This window comes from Ursus arctos, unplaced genomic scaffold (assembly GCF_023065955.2).
Source record: "Ursus arctos isolate Adak ecotype North America unplaced genomic scaffold, UrsArc2.0 scaffold_28, whole genome shotgun sequence".
Taxonomy (NCBI): domain Eukaryota; kingdom Metazoa; phylum Chordata; class Mammalia; order Carnivora; family Ursidae; genus Ursus; species Ursus arctos.
The window spans coordinates 1,034,977-1,055,102 of record NW_026622963.1 but is presented as its reverse complement, the minus strand read 5'-3'; the positions used below and the strand labels follow the sequence as shown (position 1 = coordinate 1,055,102).

The following is a 20,126-nucleotide window of genomic DNA, read 5'->3' as shown; positions in this document are numbered from 1 at the left end:
AAAATAATTAAACTTAAGTTTCTAATTTTGTACCTTCACAAAATTAATCTGGTTTTCCTCTTTGAATGGATTATTCAAATTATTAATACTAATACTAAATTCCTGACCATACAATGAATAAAACTATCTACTTTTCTGGAATTTTTGAACATTGTGAGGATCATATATATCTTGTGTTTACCTAGTTTCACAAAGGAAGAGCAATACTATAGTGAAAGTTGTACAGTATGCTCAAGGAGTTATTTATGACAAATGCTTACCATTTTTTTAAAAAGAAAATAAAACCTAAATTAACAGAAACTTTCCATGTCTATATACACTGCTTACAGTTTTCACCATACTTAGAATGTGTCATGGTAATTCACTTTTGGAAAAATTGAAGGTTCAGCTGGATCTTGATCCAACCAACATTGTTATAATGGTTCTTTTTATCTTTGAGGATAGCATATGGAGGTGGGAGAGATCTTCACTGAATCAAAACCTCACTGAACAAGAAGTAATCTTGTCCAACTCAAGCCAATTACAGCTGTTCATTAGGTGAAGTGTTTTATTAATCGGCAACCCTAATTGTGAAAAATGTTAGGAATTAAAATTTTGAATTTCTCTCACTCCCCTCTTCCTCTATTTGGTTTTGTCTTTGAAGTAACTCATGACAAATTATTCCTTCCATATTACAACCTTCATGTATTTCAAGATAGTTGTTAACATCTTTAGGCTTCTCTTCCTAAGGCTAAATATTCTATTATTTATGTCATATGTCTCCTAAGTGAGTTTCTCTAAGTCCCTTGTGTTAGGAGCTGTGGCTTTTGTGTTGTATATTGCTTAGGCGTTTAAGTGGTAACTTTGGCTACATGTGTTCTCTAACTGATCCCCAGTATTCACTAACTGTTAGACTCTAGTTATCTTTTATATTTGGAGATGCCAATGGAACTCTAAGCATATTTGAATATTAATTACTTTAGGAATATTTAAATATTATTGAGTAACAGTGTTGGGTTTTATTATTTTTTAAAAAAATTTACCTATTTTTAAAGTGATCTCTACACCAATGTGGGGCTCCAACTCATGACCCCAAGATCAAGAGTCACATGCTCTTCTGACTGAGCCAGCCAGGTGCCCTGCGTTTTTAAAAAATAAACATTAGAAACGCTAATTTTTTTTTTAAAGATTTTATTTTTATTTATTTGACAGAGAGGGAGAGACAGCCAGCGAGAAAGGGAACACAAGCAGGGGGAGTGTAAGAGGGAGAAGCAGGCTCCCAGCAGAGGAGCCTGATGCTGGGCTCGATCCCAGGACTCCAGGATCACGCCCTGAGCCGAAGGCAGACGCTTAACGACTGCGCCACCCAGGCGCCCCTAGAAACGCTAATTTTTTTAAATTTAAAGGAATACGGATTCCTCTAAAACTGCTCACAAAATCCTAAAAATGTAGTTAGGCCTCCGTAGCTAATTTTATTTTTTATTTTTATTTTTTAAAGATTTTATTTATTTGACAGTGAGCGAGCACAAGCAGGGGGAGCAGCAGAGGGAGAGGGAGAAGCAGCCTCCCCACTGAGCAAGGAGCACCACGTGGGACTCGATGATCACGACCTGAGTGGAAGGTAGAGGCTCAACCAACTGAGCCACCCAGGTGCCTCCACATAGCTAGTTTTAGATGTGGATTTTGCTGTACAACTTTAGAGGTCTCCAAGCGATGAGTATACTGAAAATGATAGAATTATAGGGCACCTGGGTGGCTCAATCAGTTAGGCATCTCTTGGTTTCAGCTCAGGTCATGATCTCATAGGTTGTGCGATTCAGCTCCCTGTCCCGGAGCAGGGAGCCTGCTTGAAGATTCTCTCTGCTCCTCCCCCCATTCACGTGCACTCTCTCTCATAAATAAGTAAATCTTTTTTTTTTTTTTTAAGATTTTTATTTATTTATTTATTGGAGAGAGAGAGAAAGAGGGAGAAACAGACTCATTGCTGAGCAGGTAGCCTGATGAGGCACTTGATCCCAGGACCTTGGAATCATGACCTGAGCAGAAGGCAGATGCTTAACCGACTGAGCCACACAGGCTCCCCTCATAAATAAATCTTTTTTTTTTTTTAAATGATAGAATTATATAAGTCATATGACCATTTAGTAGTTAAGCCCCTTATTCATACAACTATACAAAAGCGATTGAATAATTTAAAAAAAATGTAGGAAGAGAAGATTTAAATGAATGCTTTTATAACTCATATTTCCTCAGGCAATTGGAAAAATGAATGATGCATAGGAATCTGCATTTCTATATTGGCTACTACCACATTTAATCTTAACAATTAATTTTGGGACGCCTGGGTGGCTCAGTCAGTTAAGCATCTGCCTTCCGGCTCAGATCACGATCCTGGGGTCCTGGGATTGAGTCCAGCATCTAGCTCCTTGCTCAGTGGTCAGCCTGCTTCTCCCTCTGCTCTGCCTGCTGCTCCCCCTGCTTGTGCTCTCTCTCTGACAAATAAATAAATAAAATCTTTAAAAAATCTTAACAATTAATTTTACCCAATAAAATATTTATTTCTATAGAACACATTTACCATATCATGTTTTAAGATTTTTAGCGACATCTAAGTCCACCATAGTTTTAGATAAGTCATTGCTCATTGAGCTAATAGTTTTATTTTTCTAATTTAAAACTTTTTGATTCTGTTCACAATTGAAATACCATCCTCTATTTTGTCATGGTAACAGGTTTATCACTTGTGACCTATTGCCAGGTGGGGTTTTTTGTTTGTTTTTTTAAGTAATCTCTACACCCCACTTGGGGCTGGAACTTGCATGCTCTACTGACTGAGCCAGCCAGGCACCCTTTTAAAAGAGCTATTAATTCCTGGATATATTCAGATTCCATTTGGATTTTTTGTATGTGCATACTCCCACACATACACATGTCCCTGGCAAGAGTTGAAATGTTTTAGACTTATTGAATTACTACCGACATTTGAATCTCAAGTGATTTCCTACAGGTTTTGCTGAACTGTCTAGGGTGAATCAGTTTAATGCTGTCTCATGTGTACAGGAAACCAACAGTCCTGCTCTTTCTTTTAAGTTACCAAAGCTCATTTCCTCTGCCCCAGATGAGGTGGACAGCAGTCAAATATTGGTGACTAAGAGGCTATCATGACCAATAAAATCAGAGCCAGCAATTGCAAGTACATTCACTGCCATGGAATAGAGAACAAATTCAGCAGCTACTAAAGTTTTACTGCTTTTAAACATATCCAAGATAAGAAAGTCCAGCCAAGATTTTTACTAATTTTTTTCTGATGCCCAACTACATTTCTCTGAATGTTTAACTGCCATAATGTAGGAGTCATGTTTCTAAAGAGAGGATTAATTATATTGGGTTTTACCATAGCCAGTAGTTTTCCCAATACTTTCAAAATCCAGATCACCCTGACAGAGGAATAAATGAGGTCTCAGAACATTTTTCTTATCCACAGTGTAGGTATGAAAGTTTATTGAGTAGAGGATTAAACGCCGTCTTTCCCCAGCTTGATTACCGGCTTCCTTTGGTCTTTCACTTTTAAGGATCAAAATCACTCAACTCGATTTACAGCCAATCCTTGTTTTTCCCTTCCATTTAAGCTAGGGTGTTTCTAGATCGTACGCAAACGTGTAATCCTCACGAAAGATAAGATAGGTGAAGACAAAACTTTTCTCACCATCCGGTTTCAGAGGCTGTCACAGAAGAACGAAGCGCATGAAAAAGCTTTCGTAACATTGAAGATTTTTTAAACCCAGTTGAAACATAACTGAAAATCCACAAGAGGGAGATGCTTGCTAAATCGCCAGAAAAAAAACTCCCACGAGGGACCAGAGCCTTAGGAGGAGCCAATGGGTCGGCCTGGGACTCAGGGTGGGAGGGAGCAGGTACGTCTACATAGTGGCTGGGGCTGGAGGGGGGACTACAGTTGAAGGGAGGAGCAAACTGGGCTCCGTGTCTCTGGGAGCGAAGAATGTATCTTTCTACGATCTCGCGGAAGAGGTAAGAGGGTGTTGCCAAAGAGGTAGCCGCTCCGACCTACCTCCTGGTAGTCCCAGAAGAAATGGGGGTGGTTGTCTTTGAAGGCACTTCCGCTTAGCAACCCCACGCGGTTGCTAGGGAGGGGCAGTAGTGGGGATGACCCGGAAGTGGTGGTGTCCATTTCTCGCTGCCTGCTTTAAGTTTGTCCTATCGGGAGCGCCAGGGTGCTCTGCGCCGGGCCGAGGGTGGGGCCAGCACTAGTGGTTCCGGCTCGGCTCTTACATCCCCTCGGCTCCTCGCTTTCCCCCTCCCCTCCCGCACCTCTCCTCCCTCCCGCTCCTGGGAAAGAGAAGCCACCACTGCGGGTGGGTAGAGAAGCACTCGGCGCCTCCGGGAGGGGACCGCGCCCGCCCCATCTGAGCCTCGGAGCTCTGCCGGACCAGGTACTCACTCCGGCTTCGACGGGGTCCGAAAGACTGGAACCTGAGGGTGTGTGTGTGTCTGTAGGGACTGGTGGGGGGCCCTTCTCCGGGTTGGGGAGGGGGCCGCGGAGATCCTGGGTGGGGCGCAGGCCGGCGTGTGTGTTTGTGGCGGGTTGCGGGGGTGGAATGGAGCGTTTGGGGGACACTGCTGGCAGAGAGTTTCGGGTGGCCAGCTCGAGGTTGCGGAGGAGGGGCCCCCTCGGATGCAGAAGACTTCGCCCGGAGTGGACCGGGAGTTTGCCACCTGGAGGGTTCGCTCTGAAAGGGGGAGCATCCTCCCGAGCCGAAAGGGGAGCATGGACCTTGTCCGAGTGGTTGGGGCAATCCCTTGCTTCCCCTGCCTACCTTTTTGAGACAGTGCACGGCTTCTAGGGTTGTGGGGGTTGCGAGTCGGCTGGGCACCGCGGGGAGCCGCCCTTGGCTGAGCTAGGGCCGAAGAGTGGGTAAGGAGACCTCCCTCCACCCAACTTCCGTGTGCTTCCCCCACTTCTTCCTTTACTGCTCTCTCGCCCCAGAGCCCTACCGGAGTGGTACCCTCCAAGTGGGCAAGCGTCACAGCGTAAAAAAGAGGGTGGAACTAGGTTCTTTGCCCTTAAATGATACTTCAGATATTTGGAAAGTGCCAGAATGGCATATTCAACCAGGTCTCCCAGTTCAGTGTTAAATCTGGTATAATTGTCTTAGAAAAGTGCAACACGGAAAAGCACCAAACTACAGGCTAGTTGGGCATAGCCTTGTTTGGTAGATATGCATGTTTATAAAAGATAGACTGCGGGAACCATATAGATATAGAGGTCTAGGCGAGACATGTTGAGGCAAGCCTCCTTTTCCAGTCTCTTTCTTACCTGTCAGTAAGCCCTGTCCTAGTTTAAATGAAGCAGAAAGATCCTCTTCATTTGTATTTTAATTAGCGACTGAATTGTAGATACCGTGTGGTGATAGATGTCTCAGAATAGATATGTGAACGTTCAGAGAGACAAGATCCTCAGCTTTTGAGCCTGTCTCTTAATCTTTTAAGGAGATAATTGTGGTCAAGTGGAAGTACTGGCTTTGAGGTAGGTAAATCTGGGATTGAACCCAGACTGTGCCACTGGCTGGCTAGTTGTTGACCTTGGGCAAGTCATGGGACCTACCAGAGATTTAGTTTCTTCGTAAGTAAAACGAGTTAAAATTTTTACCAGTATAGTAAGGGTGTGTGTGTGTGTATGTGTGTGTGTGAGTGACTGTTGTATTTAAATAACAGTCCACTTTAGGGGCGCCTGGGTGGCTCAGTGGGTTAAGCCTCGGACTCTTGATCTCAGCTCAGGTTTTGATCTCAGGATCGTGAGTTAAAGCCCAGAGTTGGTCTCCACGCCCACGTGGAGCCTACTTAAAAAAAAAAAGAAAAATTTAAATAGCAGTGCACTTTAAATGGAAGCTCTTTCTTTCTTTCTTCCTTTCTTTCTTTCTGTCTTTCTTTGTCTTTCTTTCTTTCTTTCTCTTTTTTTTTTAAAGTCAGTCTGCAATCCCTTTCCACAACCTTATTTTTTTTTTTCCTCAAAGATATCTATTTGCCAGAGAGAAAGAGCATAAGCAGGGGAACAGCAGGCAGAGACAGAAGCCGACTCCCGCTGAGCAGGGAGCCCCATGCAGGACTCATCCCAGGACACTGGGATCCTGACCTGAGCCGAAGGCAGAGGCTTAACCCACTGAGCCACCTAGGCGTCCCTAAATGGAAGCACCTTCTAGTTGACAGTCAAGATAGCCCAGGGTGGGAAGGGAACTGGATAATACTGCAAAAACATATGTATACAACAGGACTTTTCAGTGGCTTCTAGAAATTTATTGTAAGTGGCATGAAATTCAGTTATTAGTAGGTTGTTTAAACTCTGCAAAATAGAGAACAATATGTGCATTTATTGAAGTGACCATTGTTTCAAAGGTTTTTCTCGGATTTGTAGTGTGTATACTGTAGATTGATTAAAAAACAATTAAATAGTAATGTATATAAATTTTCTTTTAAGTTTTTAATTCCAGTTAATATACAGTGTTATATTAGTTTCAGGTGTACAATATAGTAATTCATCACTTCCATACATATAATGTATATAAAGCTTAATTAACTTTACATGTCTCTGAAGAGAATTAAAATTGGGGCATAAAATAGAAAGTTGTAATTTTAAGATTAACATCGACATCAGTAGCATGACTCATCTTAGTTAAAGTATTAGCAGTACTTATAGAATTCTTATGTATAATATTCTGTAAAATAAACGAAAATGGAATGAATTTCTGCTTTTAAATTATTCGTTATGAGAATATAGAACTAAATCTAAGAATAGTAAGTCTATAGTCATAGATTTAAAGTGATAATTATATGTAAGCTATTATGTCAGATTATCAACTGATACAGTTTGCTTTTCGATGCAACTTGTAGTTAGTAATTTTTAATTTTTAAATGTACTTTATACTCAAAGAATATAAGTCATGTAACTTTCTTTAATAAGATTTTTTTTTCCTGTGGAAAGCGAGTATAAAGTTTGTAATTCAGTATCACTTTTTAGAGAGGTTTATAGGTTTTGCATATTTTGAGAGAAATTTTCAAATATATTTTTTTCTCATATCTCTTTTACACAGAGTCGAACTTTTAAAAAAAATAAAACTATCCAACTGTATTGCATGCTCTTTGAGTTAGAGATACTATGTTAAATTTTATCCACCACTGCAGCTACTTAAAACAGGCACCAAATAAATGTTGGTCAAATCGATAAATGGATATATTTTAAATTATTAAAGTGTACTATTTTTTTAAAGAGTTGAAATTATGTTTTTGCTACACTTGTAGATTTTTTGGTAAGATTACTCAACCTTCTAAATGGCTTTTCTGAGTGTATAAAGTCTTTTTTTTTTTTCGTATAAAGTGGTTAGTGTGTATGTAAGCTTTTAGCTGTGTTTCCCTGGATCATCATTTTTAATCATCTTTTGAGCCTTAAAATTGAGACTGTATTATCTTGCTTTTGTAAAGCCATCAGAAGCTCCCATTTCCCCCTATTCTGATAGGACTTTAATTTATTACTAAATTAAATTTACTTTGGGATATGAGATAGGACACTAGCTGTTAGAGGAAAATTACCTACCTAAGTAGTAGGCAGCATTAGAGACTGTTAGGACAGTTTTCTCAGTGATCTTTTCCACTCAAAGTATGTGGCCATTTCAAGGATCTTTGCAGTTGTCAGTTTTGGAATTTGCTTGTCAGGAAATCTAAAAATGACTAAAGTTTCTTTAATATTGCATCTCTTGGATGATCTCAAAAAGTTTTAGGAAAGGTTGGGAAGATTTATATACCATATACTAGATACATATAAGGAACAAAATACAGTTGATTTTACTGGTGCTGACAAATTGGTAGTAAAAGAGTTACCGTGGAAATGTTTTAAAAATGCCAAGCATTTTTTTTGGGGCGCCTGGGTGGCACAGCGGTTAAAGCGTCTGCCTTCGGCTCAGGGCGTGATCCCGGCGTTCCGGGTTCGAGCCCCACGTCAGGCTCCTCCTCTATGAGCCTGCTTCTTCCTCTCCCACTCCCCCTGCTTGTGTTCCCTCTCTCGCTGGCTGTCTCTATCTCTGTCGAATAAATAAATAAAAAATCTTTAAAAAAAAAAAAAAAAAATGCCAAGCATTTTTAAATGAAATTATGAAATTACTTCAGAATTACCATTTTAAGTTTTGTGGATTACTTATTTGGAGAGCTAAATTATAGTTTGACATTATTGGGATTGTGTTCAAGATGGACTCAGGAAAAAAATCAGATGCCATCTGTTTCAGATTCCTTATTTCCTCACCCCTTCATGTCTTATGGCTTTGAATTCATCAGATTATTTTTCAAAAATAAAAATCCTCAGTAGATTTAGATTATGTAATTTCAGCTGTATCAGTGAACATATAACTAAAAGAACTTGAATTTTTATATTGCGTTACACAAAAAGATCACAGACAACGGTTAAAAGTAATTAAGTTATTTCAAACTATCTGAACATTAGGTGGCTTCATGCATCTTTGTTATCATTCACTTAAGAAACCATTTTTGTCAACATTTGTTGCTGGAAGTTGCTTAAGAAATGGATTACGGAGATACAGAATAAATATTTTTTTCTCCATGTTACAACTAGAAGAGAAGCTTCTGCTGAGGATTTTTTATTTAGTGATAAGTCCACTTAAGTTTAATCTTTCAGTAGGGAGTTTTGCCTTACCATATGCCAGTTGCTATTATTTTCATCTAAATGGTACCATACAGTTCATAGGGAACATACTTGCCATTTTTCAGTTTGGATCTTAATAAATCCTGAGGATAGGCTTTTGGGTTTACTGAGCTGGAAAAGACCATTACTCGTTCAGGTTACAGTGGTTGGCACCTGGCATGGACCAGAAACACCCAGGCATCGTTGAGAAACTATAAAATAGTACTAGCGTGGTCTCTCAGAAATGGACTGAAGAGAGAGCAATCTGGATAGAAGAGAGCCATGCTTTGTCCACCGCAGAAATGTTCTGGTGTTGTTGGAAGACCAAAGGACTGCGCCTGTACTGCTGTAGTCTTTTTCCTCACCAGAAGCTCCAAGTGGGCACTGTAGTTATGGCAGGGGCTGGGGTGTCAGGGATGGGAATTGTTCTTCAATAATCGCTCACCCATCACAATGGAGGCATAGACACACGGGGGAAAGGGATATTCTCTTGGATTTTGCCTTGGCCGGAGAAACTGAATGAACAGGTAGCCAGCCATTGCCTTTGCCATCAAAGACGACTTGGTGCAACACCTCTGGGTGCTGGGTAAGCCTGTCAGAATGCTACAGTTTCTTCATTAAAATGACATGTAAATTTTCCAAGAAACAATATAGCATTGAACCCACACTGATATCTGTAGCTTCCATTTTCTAACCTAGAAAAAGGGGTGTTGAGGACTTATGGGCCTCTGAACGAAAGTACCAAACGTTTACGTTTCTCTTGATAAGTTTATAATTACATTTTGTCTGCATTAATGAGTGGTGTGAAAATATTTAACGGTTTTGGGGTGTGTGTGTGTGTGTCTGTGTGTGTCTGTGTTTGTGTGTGTGAAGTGTCCATGGTAATCACTGGATCTAATTTTAGTTCTTCAGGCTAAATCGCTAACCATAGCTGTGGTCAAACAGCTTCTTAGTTGGATTTTTTTTCTCCATTTCCTAGAGGTTACTCTCTCATGTAGCTGCTAGTAAGCAGGGATGTGACCAATGCCAGGAAAAAGGCAAGGGGATTAAAGTTAATTTTTTTTTTAATTTAAATTGATTTAAATTTGATTTTATTTAAAGTTCTTTCACTGTTTTCAAATTTCTGTAGCCTAAAGTAGCAATATCTCCTATCCACAGATACCCAGTTTTTTTTAGTAAGACTTTATTTATTTTTAAAATTAGGTTCATTTTTTTTTAAGATTTTATTTATTTGATAGAGTGAGAGAGAGAGCAAAAACAGAGGGAAAGGAAGAACCTGGCTTCCTGGTGAGCAGAGAGACCAATGTGGAGCTCGATCCTCGGACCCTGGGATCACAACCTGAACCAAGGCAAACGCTTAACCTACTGTGCCACCCAGGCGCCCCAAGACTTTTTTTTTTTTAACCGTTTTAGATTTACAGAATAATTGAGCAGATAGAATTTCATATCTCCATATCAACAAAACTACACCCCCTCCATTTCCTCTATTACTAGCATCTTGTGTTAGTGTGATGAATTAGTTACAATAATTAATGTACCAATATCGATACATTATTATTTACTGTAGTGCATGATTTTCATTAAGGTTTACTCTTTGTGTTGTATGTATTTAAGGTTTCATCATGTCTTTTTGTGGCTTGATAGCTCCTTAGGTAAATGCCTAGGAGCATGATTGTTGGGTCATATGGTAAACATATGTTTAATTTTATGGGGAACTGCCAAACTGTCTTCCAAAGCTGTTATATCATTTTGCATTCCCATCAGCAATGAATGAGTATTCCTGTTGCCCTACATGCTTGCCAGAATTTGGTATGGTCAGTTTTTTTGTACTTTAGCCATTCTAATAGGTGTTTTAATTTGAGTTCCCTAATGACATAAAATATTGAGCACCTTTTCATATGCTAATTGGCCATCTATATATCTTCTTTGGTGAGGTGTCTGTTCGCATCTTCTGCCCATTTTATTAAATTGGGTTGTTTTCTTATTGTTGAGTTTTAAGCTTTCTTTGTATAATTTGCATACATATTTTTTATCAGATATGGTTTTTTGCAAATATTTTTTTCCCAATCTGTGGTGTGTCTCTTTATTCTCTTAACTGTCTTTCATAGTGCAAAAGTTATAAATTCTAATGAAATCCACCTTATCAAGTTTTTCTTGCACTGAGTATGCTTTTGGTATTGCATCTAAAAACTCGTTGCCAAACTCAAGGTCATATAGATTTTGTCCTATGTGATCTTCAAGAATTTTTATAGTTTTACATTTTACGTTGAGTTCTAAGATCCTTTTTTTTTAAAGATCCATTTTGAGTTAATTTTTGTGAAAGGTTTAAGGACTGTGTGTCTATTCATATTTTTGCACAAGGATGTCCAATTGTTTTATAAAAGTGTTTTCTACTCAAAAAATGTTAATGTGGTATTTTTTTAAAAAGACTTTTTTTTTAAGATTTTATTTTTAAGTAATCTCTGTACCCAGCATGGGTCACCAGCGTACAACCCTGAGAACAGGAGTCGCATGCTCTACTGACAGAGGCAGCCAGGTGCCCCCAAAAAGACTTTTTTTTTTTTTTAAGGATTTATTGATTTATTTGAGAGAACGAGAGAGCGAGCACACAAACATGTGAGCCAGGCTAAGGGCAGAGGGAGAGGGAGAGAGAATCCTCAAGCAGACTCCCTGCTGAGTGCAGAGGCCCGCTCAGGGCTCCATCCCATGACCCTGAGATCATGACCTGAGGCAAAACCAGGAGTCTGATGCTTAACCGACTGAGCCACCCAGGTGCCCCCAAAGACTTTATTTTTTAAGGGCAGTTTTAGGTTTGCAACAGAATTGAAAGGAAGAAAACAGATTTCCCATAAACCTTCTGTACTATACATGCATAGCCTCCCCCATCATCTCCACCAGAGTGGACATTTGTTAAAGTTGATGAACAAATTAACACATTTGATGAACTCTGTTGACACATCATAATCACCCGAAGTCCATAGTAGCTTAGGGTTCCTTCTTTGTTTTGTACATTCTGTGGGTTTGTAAAAGTGTATAATATCCATCATTAAAATATACAGAGTATTTTCATTATCCTAGAAATCCTCTGTGCTCTGCCAGTTAAACCTTCCCTCTTGCCCCAAGCCTTGGGCTTTTTTTTTTCTTTTAGAAATGAAAATGAATAAAATAATTCGTGGGGGTGGTTTCGAAAAGAGATTTTCCTAATATTTTAGATGTAATCAGAAGCATTGTTCAGAGTCTGAATTTCCCTTTCAGAAAGATTATATTATGTCATTAGGTGTTAATCGATAGGTGCTTCATTCTTTGAGATACGTAATTGGGCATTAGGAAGTGTGAGCTAAATGTGGTACTGGCCATATGACAGTTATATGTGGTAACAGGGCTTGAGGGAGTTCTAAATCCAGAATTTTTGAACTGTCACTAAAGTTAAAGTCCTTTGCCACTTGCCTTTTATTGTTGTGCAGGGTATTAGTTATGTAGATTTCTTGGCCGCCCTCTCTGGTTTTTGCTTCTTCCTATTACACTTGTTGAAGACTCTCCAGAAGCTTGAGCTGGCAAAGATTGACTAGGAAGAGAAATCATGGGTACTGCTGTTGTTGCCTGATTATTTCCATTTCAGACTCAGAGGGAATAACTCTTCTAAACGTAATTAAAATGCTATCCTGAGACACTATTTCTTATCTAACCTAAGTAGTAATTGTTAGCTAGAATCCACTTTCAGTTGGCTTTATTAACTGTCCTTTCTTGGACTTCTAGGACACCTTCCATTTTCCAGAACATCTTAATCTTACTTGGCATTTTGACCTCCAAATATTCTGATCATCTATGGTATGATGCAAAAACTGTTTTTTAACTCCATGTTTGGTGGGTTTTATTTGCTTTTTCACCTAGTTAATTAACAATAGACACCAGGACAATCTGTGTGAAAGCACTTAGGTTTCCCAGAGATAAATACTCCAAATCAATCATCGTGTAAGCTCACTTTGTCTTTAATGGGATCCATCTGGTTAATGCTTGTGTTTCTTGAGTTTCATAGATTATGGAATCATAAAGCTAAAAGAAAATGCAGAGATGGTCTAGGTAGACCCTTTGATTTTACAGCTGAGATTACTGAAGTGTAGAGAGGCTAAGTGATGCACTCAGGATGGAACAGCTAATGAGTGAGACTGAAACCCACATCTCCTGACTCCCAGTCCAGTCCTGTTTCTCTTATAATACAAGAATTCATTCATTTTAGCTTATGAAGAAATTATGATTTTATAAGAGGTACATTTTCCAGAAAATTAAAGTGGACTATTAAACTGAAGTATAGAATTCAAGTTTTTGTTTGGATTCCTAATTTCTGAAATGTCGAATGAGATAGTGTGTATTTCTTGAAGTGCCAGGTGTCATTGGGTCTTCAGTTAAGAACAAATTTGTCATTTTTCACATTCTAGATAGAAATTGGCCAATTAAAAATTAAGCTATTATAGCCTATATTTAGTAAGCACAGATTCGACTGCATTAAAATGAATCTTAATGTATTTTTTTTTTTGCACAATGGAAATAATCTGTTAATATTTAATGTCAGAAAGCAACAGTGGAATTCTGCTTTATGTGGTGGTGTATTTATAAAACTAAAGTGGAGTGTTATGTAAAAATAAAAGTACGGATTAATTTAATATGCATCTGGTGAATTCAGGGCTTGAAGGATGCACATCTGTTGAGAAAACAAATCATGGAACTATTCAGAGCTTCAGCATCTTTAAATATGTGTGCTTTTAATATGTGTTCTTTGATTCTCTGTTTTGAAACAGTCTTTAATGGATTTAGATAAGGCTACTTGCTCTAAGGAAGCAACTGTGAAGCCATTTATGTTGCTATTAATGATTTTATTATTCTCCACAGCATTTTGATACATTAGTATTTTTCTCTTCAATTTAGTTATTGGGGAAGGAGGGAGTTAAATGATCACCGTAACAAAATAAGCTTGTTGCAGGACTGTATTAAAAAAAAAAAAAAAAAAGAGGGACCATAGTTTCCTGGTTTGGATAAATTAGAAATACTTTAAAGTTCTGACTTCTAATTTGAATCCACAATCAGTGAAGAAATAACCACAGAGTTCCTACTGTGTATTCATCATACTAGTGCTTTAGGAATATAGAAATTGAAGATAAGATCATTTACCAAGTTGGAGAAACAAGACTTAAAATGATAGGTTGAGAGTAATAGAGTCCAATAAGTAAATGAGTGCAAACTTGATGATATAGTCTGGGAATACTGTAGGAATTTGGAGGGGAGAACATTCAGTTCATAATCCTGATGGGAAGGAGATTGAAGGTAAAGTAGTGGATCTCAGCTCTGGCAGCTCTTTAGAATCACTTGGGGGAAACTTTTCCCAGGATCAGCTGAATCAGAATGTTGGGGGGTGCCTCCATAGTTTGTGAAAAAGCTTTTCAAGGTGATTGTAATGTGCAGGCAGTGCTGGAAACCACAGGCTTAAAAGATAGGTATGATTTGAGTAAGCCAGAAAGTGTTTTCAGGCAGCAAAGCTAAGCAGTGAGGGAGAATTGGGCACAGCCCGCGAAAAGACTAATCCAATCAAAGCTGTGTTGCACCAGTTAGAGAGTAGGGAAAAATAAGCTTAAGGAAGTAGAATGGGGTCATACATATAAGAGTAGTACTTCTCAAAGTGTGGTTCCTCAACCAGCAGCAGTAGCATCACCTGGAAATTTATTATAAATGCATTTTGAGGCCTGCTCTAGGTTTACTGAATTGGAAACTGTAGGGGTGGCGTCCACAATCTGTTTTAACAAACGTTCCAGGTGATTCTGATGTACACTAAAGTTTGAGAAACAGCTGTTAATAGAGGATAATGAATGTCAGAGGAAGTTAGATTTGATGTTGGCAGTAAGTAGAGACCCATACAGGTTTTTTAAGCTGGGGAGTAACAGCATGAATTTGTATGTCTGAAGGTAAATCTGATGGTGGTGTGCAGAGTCCCTTGGACTACTAAAAGATAGGAATGAAGGAAGCCAGTTGAGGCACATCCATAATCTAATGGATATAATCAAGCAACCACGAGGGCCTGTTCTAGGGAATTATTAGTGAAAACACAGAATAGTAATAACAGTGATGGTAGTCTGTTTATGAAATGGGCAGTATGCTAAATGCTTTGGACACATTATCTCACTTTTTTCTCACAACAAGCCACAAAAATGAGGTGCAGCCATTATTACAATTTTACAGATTGAGCAATGAGGCAAAGAAAGGAAGCTACTTCTGAATTTCACATTGTTGATAAGTGGTAGACACAGGATGTCAAGTTCAAGTATCTCTACCTCTAAAGCCTCTGGAGACCAAGAAATAAAGAAGACTGACTCAGAAAAGTTTTTAATCCTAGGTGACAGATAGCAAGGGAAAGTCACTGTCAGAAGGGAAATAGTGCTTACACTGGGTAACAGGGCAAGTCAGACCACTTGAAACTATTTTGTAAAAGTGATTGTGAGAAATAACCAATGGAAATCTTTGTATTGTGCTTTTTAGGTATAAAATTTGAAGTAACTTGTAATAGCTGAGTTTTCAGGTTTTGTTTGACCTTTTTGCTCATGGTAACTAAATTAGAAGAGCCACCTCATCCAGCTTTTAAAAATATCTTTTAGATTTTAGAGTAAATAAGTCCATGAATAAATTGTGCTTGAGAAGCTTTGTATAATACTACTTTTCTCTCTCTAAAGAAATATTGTGATTTAGAAAAATGTCAGGAGCATCTTTTCTTTTTTAAGATTTTATTTATTACTTATTTGAGAGAGCGAGAGTGCACAGGCAGGGGGAGGGGCAGAGGGAGAAGGAGAAGCCGACTCCCTACTGAGCAGGGAGCCCAATGCAGGGCTTGATCTCAGGACCCTGCGGTTATGACCTGAGCCAAAGGCAGCTGCTTAACCGACTGAGCCACCGAGGCGCCCCTGTTAGGAGCATCTTAATCTTAAAATGGTGTGGGTTTTGTTTTTTTTGTTTGTTTTTTAATTTAAATTCAAGTTGGTTAACATATAGTGTACTATTGATTTCAGGAGTAGAATTTAGTGGTTCATCACTTGTGTGTAACACACAGTGCTCATCCCAACAAGTGCCTTCCTTAATACTCATCACCCATTTAGCCTATCCCCCACCCACCACCCCTCCAGCAACCCTCAGTTTGTTCTCTTATAGAGCCTCTTAGGGTTTCCCTCCCTTTCTGTTTGTATCTTCTTTTTCCTCTGCTTCCCCTGTGTGCATCTGTTTTGTTTCTTAAATTCCACATCTGAGTGAAATCATGATATTTGTCTTTCTCTGACTTTTTTTTTAGATTTATTTTTTATTTGAAAGAGAGACAGATAGTGACAGAGCTAATGAGAGAGATCACAAGCAGGGAGAAGCAGGCTTCCACTGAGCAGGGAGCCCAACGTGGGGCTCGATCTCAGGACCCTGGGATCATGATCTGAACCAAAGGCAGATGCTTAACCGACTGAGCCACCCAAGCACCCCTGTCTTTCTCTGACTTATTTCGTTTAAAATAATACACTCTAGTTCCATCCACGTTGCAAATGATAAGATTTCATTCTTTTTGATGGCTGAGTAATATTCCATTCTATATCTATACCTCATCTTCTTTATCCATTCATCTGTTGGTGGACATTTATGCTCTCTCCATAATTTAGCTATTTTTGATAGTGCTGCTATAAACATTGGGGTGCACGTGCCCCTTCAAATCAGCACTTAATCTTAAAAAGGTTTAAGAAACATTTCAGTGTTGGGGCCCTTGGCTGGCTCAGTCAGAAGACTATGCGACTCTTGGGGTGCCTGGGTGGCTCAGTCGTTAAGTGTCTGCTTTCGACTCAGGGCGTGATCCCAGCGATCGAGCCCCACATCAGGCTCCTCTGCTGGGAGCCTGCTTCTTCCTCTCCCACTCCCCCTGCTTGTGTTCCCTCTCTCACTGGCTGTCTCTCTCTCTTTCAAATAAATAAATAAAATCCTTAAAAAAAAAGAAGAAAAGAACATGAGACTCTTGATCTTGGGGTCATGAGTTTGAGGCCCACATTGGGTGTGGAGATTACTAAAAAAAATTTTTTTTAAATATTTCAGTGTTATTTTGTTTTAATTGGGAAGCAATAAGTAGTAAAATGTGTTTGGACAATTGTTTTCATAAGACGTTATTAGTTCTAGCACCCTCTTATTTTACTTATTGAGGTAAAATTCACATGACATAATATTAAGTATTTTGAAGTGTATAATTTGTGGCATTTGGTACATTCATGGTGTTTTGCAGGTATAATCTTTATCTAGTTCCGAAGCATTTTCATCATCCCCAAAGGAAAAACCCGAAGTCTATTAAGCAGTTCTTCCTTGTTCCTCTTTCTCCACAGCCCCTGGAGAACACTAACCTGCTTTCTATCTCTCTGGATTTATCTTTTCTGGATATGTTGTATAAATGGAATTACATAACATGTAATATTTTATATAACATGTGATATTTTGTGTCTGCTTCTTTCACTTAGCATAACGTTTTCTAGGTCCGTTCATGTTGTAGTATGTAGCAGTACTTCCTTTTTTTTTTTTTTTTTTTTCTTTAAGGCTGAAAGATATTCTACTGTATGGATATACCACATTTGTCCATTCATCAATTCACAGGTGTTTTTGGTTGTTTCCATCTTTTGGTTATTGTAAATAGTGCTTCTGTGAACCTTCATATACAAGTTTTTGTTTAAATATAGGTTTCCATTTCTTTTGGGTATGTAGCTAGGGATGGAATTGCTGGGTCGTGTGGTAATTTTACATTTTACTTTTTTTTTCTTTTTTAAGTTTATTTCTGTTTTATTTTTGTAATCTCTATACCCACCATGAGGCTTGAACTCATGACCCTGAGATCAGGAGTCATACGCTCTACGGACTGAGCCAGCCAGGCCCCCTGTATTTTACTTTTTGAGTAAAATGCACTGTTTTATTATTACTTTTTAAAAAAGATTTTATTTTATTTATTTAGAGAGAGCTTGCATGCACTGGTGCATGAGGGGCAGAGGGAGAGGGAGAGAGAAAATCTGAATCAGACTCTCTGCTGAGCGTGGAGCCGAGGCGGGTCTTGATTCCATGACCCTGAGACCATGACCAAAGCTGAAATCGAGAGTTGGACGCCCAGCTGACTGAGCCACCATTTTAGATTCTCACCAGCAATGTTGAAGGGTTTTAATTTTTTTACATTCTCACCAGCATCTGTTATTTTGTACCTGTTCTGTTTTGTTTTTTAATTACAGCCACCCTAGTGGGGATGAGGGGTACTCCTGTGATTGTGATTTGCATTTCCCTAATGACTAATGATGTTGAGCATCTTTTCTTGTGCTTCGTTGCCAATTTGCATATCTTTTTCTGGTGAAATGTCTATTTAAGTTCTTTGCCCATTTTTCTTTTGATAGAAAGTTTTCACTGTATTTGCTTATAATTGGTCAGATTTCACATTTTAAGTTCATTACATGTAGCTCACCTCAAGCTGCTGTATTTCCAAGTGATTACTGCACAGATTAACATGGTTCCTTTTCTTCCTTTTCTTGCTTTTTTTTTTTTAATTTAAATTCAAGCTAGTTAACATATAGTGCTGTATTGGTTTTAGGAGTAGAATTTAGTGATTCATCACTTACGTATAACACCCAGTGCTCATCCCCAAAACTGCCCTCCTTAGTGCCCATCCCCCATTTAGCCCATCCTCCACCCACCTTCCCTCCAGCAACCCTCAGTTTGTTCTCTTAACTGTAGTCTCTTGTGGTTTGCCTCCCTCTCCGTTTTTTTCTCATTTTATTTTTCCTTCCCTTCCCCTGTGTTTATCTGTTCTGTTTCTTAAATTCCACAGAGTGAAATCATATGGTATTTGTCTTTGACTTTTTTCGCTTACCATTATACACTGTAGTTCCCTCCATGTTGTTGCAAATGGCAAGATTTCATTCTTTGTGATGGCTGAGTAATATTCCATTGTGTGTGTGTGTGTGTGTGTGTGTGTGTGTGTATACACACACACAGACATACCTTATCTTCTTTATCCATTCATTAGTCGATGGACATTTGGGCATTTGGGCTGTTTCCGTAATTTGACATTGTTGATAGCTGCTATAAACACTGAGGTTCATGTGCCCCTTCAAATCAGCATTTTTATATCCTTTGGATAAATACCTAGTATTGCAACTGCTGGGTTGTAGGGTAGTTTTATCTTTAACTTTTTGAGGAACCTCCATACTGTTGTCCACAGTGACTGCATGAGTTTGCATTTCCACCAACAGTGCAAGAGGGTTCCCCTTTCTCTGCATTCTCACCAACACCTGTTGTTTCCTGTGTTGTTAATTTTAGCCATTCTGACAGGTGTGAGGTGGTATGTCACTATGGTTTTGATTTGTATTTCCCTGACGATGAGTGATGTTGAGCATCTTTTCATGTGTCTGTTAGCCATCTGGATGTCTTCTTTGGAAAACTTTACTTGCTTTTTAAAAAAAAAAATTGCGACAGGGCACCTAGCTGGTTCAGTCAGTGGAGCATGTAACTCTTGATCTTGGAGTTGTAAATTCAAACTCCATGTTGGCTGTAGAGATTACTTAAAAATAAAATCTTGGAGCACCTAGGTGGCACAGTCAGTTAAGCGTCTGACTCTTGGTTTAGGCTCAGGTCATGATCTCAGGGCCATGAGATCAAGCCCCACATTGGGCTCCGCACTCAGCCCGGAGTCCACTTGGGTTTCTCTCTCCATCTCCTTATGCCCCTCCTCGCTCACTCGTTTGCTCTCTCTCTCTAAAATAAATAAATCTTTTAAAAAAACTTAAAAAAGTAAAAGAATTGTGGCAAATTTACATAAAATTTTCCATTTTAACCATTTTTAAGTGTACAGTTCTGTGGCAGTAGGTACATTCACATTGTTGTGCCACCATCACCACCATCACCAGACTTTTTCATCTTCCCCACTAAATGCTTTTGAACGTGGGTGTACAAATATCTGAATTCCCGCTTTCACTTCTTTGCACATAAACTCAGAAGTAGAATTGCTGGGTTATACGATGATTCTTTGCTTAACTCTTTTGAGGAATCAACCATATGGTTTTCTACAGCTGCTGTATCATTTTACATCCCCATCAACAGCGGACAAGGATTCCAATTTCTCCACATCCTTGCCAACAGTTATTTTTCCTTTCCTTTTTTTTTTTTTTTTTTTTTAAAGTATAGCCTTGCTACTAGGTATGAAGTGGTATTTCGTGGTTTTGGTTTGCATTTCCTTAGTCATTAGTGATGTCGAGCATCATTTTGTGTGCTTATTGGCCATTTGTATGTCTTCTAAGAGTGTGATCCTTTTAGCTCTTATATTTAGGTCTTTGATCTATTTTGAGTTGTACATTGTGGGGTTAAGATCCAGCTCCGTTCTTTTGCATGAGGGTATCCAGTTGTCCCAGTATGATTT

At 38.9% G+C, this 20,126-nt stretch overlaps 1 protein-coding gene across 16 annotated transcripts in view; it reads left to right on the top strand.

Annotated features, from left to right (window-relative positions):
* Window positions 1-4,214: 4,214 nt before the first annotated feature.
* The window catches only part of CSNK1G1 (casein kinase 1 gamma 1), a 170,005-nt gene continuing 154,093 nt past the window's right edge, over window positions 4,215-20,126 (top strand). For all 16 annotated transcript variants that reach the window (XM_026478285.4, XM_026478279.4, XM_026478283.4 and 13 more), the window contains exon 1: window positions 4,215-4,430. The gene's annotated coding sequence lies outside the window, so the exon portion shown is untranslated. The remainder of the gene's footprint in view (window positions 4,431-20,126) is intronic.